Source organism: Vulpes lagopus, chromosome 6 (assembly GCF_018345385.1).
Source record: "Vulpes lagopus strain Blue_001 chromosome 6, ASM1834538v1, whole genome shotgun sequence".
Lineage (NCBI taxonomy): Eukaryota > Metazoa > Chordata > Mammalia > Carnivora > Canidae > Vulpes > Vulpes lagopus.
Window position 1 is genome coordinate 28107696 of NC_054829.1, and position 5212 is coordinate 28112907.

Genomic DNA, 5212 nt, shown 5'->3' on the forward strand with positions numbered 1-5212 from the left:
TGCATACCATGGGAGAGGGTGTTTTTTTCTAGGATGCTCAAAAAACTCTAGAATCTTTTTATCCCTGATTTTAGACCAATGAAGCTAACTCTCTTTGTATTTATATAACTGAGAGGGATTCACGAGAGATCCTTTGTAGGATACAGGTCATTTCTCTCATTTAAATGAAAATATCCAAAGCTACACTTGTCCATAAATTGTGGGAGAAAATATCCAAATAAAACTGCAATAACAATTTTATATGAAACAAAAAATTATTTTAAGATAAATACAAGGGAGAAATAAGGTCTTATACATGATTCCCTTGCTTTTCCTGCTTTGTGTATAACACTGTTGATAAGAACCACCTGCACAGGTCTTTCCCAAAATATATACAATCCAATTTGGGAGTGGGGTCAACATCTGGATATATCTGATGTTGGCTGAAACTTCCTAAGTGATTCCAGAGCTGATATTTCAGTTCCCTGGTAATTAGTAAGACATGCTATTAAAAATTGTTTTACTTTACAAAATAAACCAAATTCTTTCTGTGTTAAATTCCCTAGAGGACCCTTTCATTCCTAAGCCAGCTCAGTCTGGGAAGGCTGATTGCTTCACTCATGGAGCCAAACTATATTGTTGTACTGTATTTAAGATGTTTAAAGTAAATTAATTCAGAGTCACTGCTAAGTGTGAGCTCATCAATAAATGAAGCACAACAAATCCGATCTTTCTCCCATAAGTGGTTTCAACAGCTGTCTTTTCACCCTCCCTGCTCCTCCTCCCCATGCTTGTTATCTCTTTAAGAAATGGAACCTCTTCCAGAGCTGGGATTTTCACTTTCTCTTGTGCTCCTTGACATATATCCCTTACTCCCACACCTACACCTTCCCCAGCACCTGATCCAAGTATGGGGGTGACAGACACAGAAATCACCCAGCAGTGTAGACCATTAATGTGGCTCTCATGACATCCACGCACTAAACCAGGCTCTTGACTCTTTAAAAGAGCTTCTCAGAATCTTTTTTAACTCTTTTTATTTATTTTTTAAATATTTTATTTATTATTCATGAGAGATAAAAGAGAGAGACAGAGAGAGAGAGAGATGGTAGAGACACAGGCAGAGGAAGAAGCAGGCTCCATGCAGGGAGCCTGACATGGGACTCGATCCCAGGTCTCCAGGATCAGGCCCTGGGCTGAAGGTGGCGCTAAACTGCTGAGCAACCCGGGCTGCCCTTAACTCTTTTTAAACACGTAGTTATGACAGCCCTTGTTACCTGGTTTCCTAACCACCATCAGACTGGAAGTGGCTAACAGGTTGTTAGAGCTAAGGCCCTGTCAGAGGCAATGAGTGTCAGAGAACAGAAAAGGGAAGATAAAAAGCCCTGAACTTGAAAATTATTGCAGTCACTTGATGCGGGCACAAAGAAACTTAGATTTCAATAGAATTTTGTGGGATATAGTCCTGAGACTTTGGAACATTATGCTATGCTCAAGATATTCTATCTCAGAGAGCAGAAGAATATATATAATAAAGTCATATAGTAATATACTTACAAATGTATGGAAACTCTATTTTTCCAAAAGGTTAAAAAATTTAGACTTGACACTTAGAATTTTTTTTTTTAAATCTAAGAGCTAACCTTTTAAATTGCCCATTCCTGGTTATGAGGGAGCCAGGCTGAGTCCGAGGACCCAGAGAGGGTCCTGCAGGACCATCTAAGAGGGTTCTTGACTTCCTGCAGAATAGAAATCAAATGTGAGCAGGGAGGAAGTGAGAGCAGAGTTTATTGAGGACCTAGAGAGAGTGCAGATGCAGACACAGCATCTAGGAGATTCAGAAAGGAAAGAAGAGGAGAGTCTCATCTTTACTTGGGGTCTGGAGTTTTTATTGAGGATGGTAGTCTGGTGTACAAGTCCTCTCAGGCATCCAGGAACTGGTCAAAGTGAGGATGAGTGCTCAGGCGTCCTCCATAAGTCACTTATGCCTTGGAGCCAGGGGTCTTGGCATCAGTAGTCAGTGGTGTCTGGAGTCCATGGTCTTTTTTTATATATACAAATTTATTTTTTATTGGTGTTCGATTTGCCAATATATAGAATAACACCCAGTGCTCATCCCATCAAGTGCCCCCCTCAGTGCCCATCACGCAGTCACCCCCATCCCCCGCCCACCTCCCCTTCCACCACCCCTAGTTTGTTCCCCAGAGTTAGGAGTCTCATGTTCTGTCTCCCTTTCTGATATTTCCCACTCATTTTTTCTCCTTTCCCCTTTATTCCCTTTCACTATTTTTTTATATTCCCCAAATGAATGAGACCATATGTTTGTCCTTCTCCGATTGACTTACTTCACTCAGCATAGTACCCTCCAGTTCCATCCACATCAAAGCAAATGGTGGGTATTTGTCATTTCTAATGGTTGAGGAATATTCCATTGTATATATAGACCACAGCTTCCTTATCCATTCATCTTTCGATTGGAGTCCTTTGTCTTGAAAAAGGAACATGACCACCCCACCCAGTCACTCCTTAGATGTTATCTATCGTGCTGCAAGACTCCAAAGAAATCATTAACTCCTTGACCTTCACAAGGGTGACATACATGATTTGTAACATACAGCATGTGGAGGCAGGCGTGCAGGTGCTAACAAGAATAGAGGCAGGAAAAGGAGCAAAAAAAAGCACTTCTTCCTGGGTTCCCTTCAGTGTCCCTGTCTCAATGGCACTGAACCTAATAATGAAAACAGCTGCACAGCAAAGAGCTAGTTGCTAGCATTAGTGATTCTCACATCGTGATATTTGGTGAATTCCAGAGTCCCTTCCTTCCTTAAACAAATTTTGAATACCTAGAATGTGCCAGATGCTGTCAGAGGATACAAGGAAACAAAAACAAATCAGATATGGTGCCTACCTCAAAGAGCCTGCCCTAGCATGGAAGGCTTCTAGATTAAGAAATAATTACCAGGCAGTAGGTTGCTATAATAAAGTACTTGAGAGCCAGAAAGGGAGAAGTTTATTCTGCTTTGAAGGATTGAGAAAGGCTTAAGAGAAGATGTAACTTTTGAGGTGTGTCTTATTGGGGTTTTAAGGGTGATAATAAAGCTCACTCTATCCCCTTGGAGTTTGAAGCAATTAAGAAATATAATAGGGAGTAAAATATTGCATGTAAGACTGGATTAGAGAATGAGGCTTGGGCCTACAGGCAAAAAAAAAAAAATCATCGTCATATTTCTCTCAAAGTCTAAATCTCAGAAACTGTGCACATAGTGAGTTCAAGAGGAAACCCGATGAGCAGGGCAGAGTCAGCCAGCAGCAGGCAGGCCTGTTGACAGCCTCACACAAGGCTGAATGCAGAAGAGAGAGGGAGGCCATGTGTGGGAGACATTTTTAACACATCAGCCTCCCCAAATAGAGAAATATGTGGTCAGACTTCTCTGACCCTGCAGTCCAAAAAATTATGCCTCCTTCCATTAGAAGATCTAGCCAAGCAGCAGAGAGGGAACAGAGGTCTTTCTGCAACTGCTAACATCTGGGCCACCTGTGGGTCTATTTCTATTGCCTGATTTTTTTTTTTTTAACTTAGCTGTCTGTGACATGATCTTCGCTCTTTAGCAAATTTTTATTGCATGCCAGACATTTTGATAAAGACCCCAAAAGGCTCCAGATAATGCTATCAGCCCTTTTCTCCTCAGGCACCCAGCAGGAGACTGCTCATCAAAGGTTGAGCTGGATCAAGACGTGGACACAGTTCCAGTTAGAGTTGTGGGAAGACCCCACCTGCCCTCAGCTTGCCCCCGGTCCCAGGGTGAGACTCCCCAGAGAATTCAATTAGAGCCCCTTAACTCGGAAAGACTGTGGGAGATTTCAGCCCTGCCCTCAGAGGTGTTGTGCTGAGGCTTTGAGCGCCTCACCTTAGGGAGCCCAACCATCTGCTTGAGGTCTCTGATCTTCCATGGGGTCTCCTCGGTGTCTCATAAATGTCATAAGCTCTTGGTCCTCCAGCAGCGGACTTAGGGACAAGCCCAGGTTCCTAGGCTCTGGTAGCTTCCAGAATCCAGGGGGAGGCCCCTCAAACCCCTGCTTAGGACACCCGACCCCATGGGGCCACCGTGAGCACCGCCACGTCCTCTGCCCCAGCCTGGCCGACTGGGCAGCCTGGGCCCAGATCATCAGCAGGAAACGATGCAGGAAAGTGAAGCACAGCCAACGGTCTCCCTCCTCTAACAGTTTGTCTCTTTCTAGAATTTTAGCCCATTACTTCTTGCACCGTCCTCAACTCTCAGATGCCATACAAAAATAGGACTTTGGGAATTCACCGAGGTTTTTTTCCTGCTCTTTGCCAGTCGAGGAGTTGGCCTGCCGTGATCCATGTAACCTACCCAGAAGCAGAACTCGGCTTCACGGACTTGCCCTTGGCTACACCTTGGCCCACCCTGTGCCTGCCACTCTCCCCACCCCCCCAATGTGCACTCTCCATCCCTTGCTCTGCAGTAATTTTCCTCATGCACGCAGATGGTCAGCCCTGGTCCCTCCATGTCCCCCGTGGCCAGGATCTCCCCTCTCAGCGCGGCCCTCCACTAGGGATCTGCCTCAGCGGGGGACAGCTGTAGGAGGCCGCAGCCTCCTGTGTCTGGGGACAGGGCTCACCAGCCCCCCTTGTGTCTGTGAGACTGGAAAGTGTCAGATGCCCCTCACGGATCATCACCCTGCTCCAATAGAAGGGATATGGCTTTTAAAAATGGGAGAGAAAAGATTTTGTAACAGCAAAGATTGCTTAGAAAAGATTTAAGCAGAGGGTTATTGTTCAAATTGTGGCCCTCACAGGTCTCCAGTGAGTGGAAAAAGTTTGAGGGAAAATATTTTGAGCTGGGATAGTTTAGTGCACACTTGTGCACACACACACACAAATCTAGATTCCTATTGTTTCTTGAAAAAGCAAACTATCTGATAACTGGGCTCACGGTCTCAGGGCAAATAAATGCTGTCTCAGGTGAGACATGCTGCCCTCTTCTGCAGGTGACTTGGATGAGGCCCCCCTCCCAGCAGGGCATGAGCTGAGTAAGCCTGTTGCCTCATGCCAGCAGGATTCCCTCTCAGGGTCCTGCTGGAGGGGAGTCAGCATTTGCCTCACCCTGCAAGTGAGAGTGAATGCCTCCTACCTGGCTCTGCCCTCCAGGCCTCACCTCAGTCGGGTAGCCCCCCTGGGCCCTGTGGCCCTTGTGGCAGAGCCAGCATG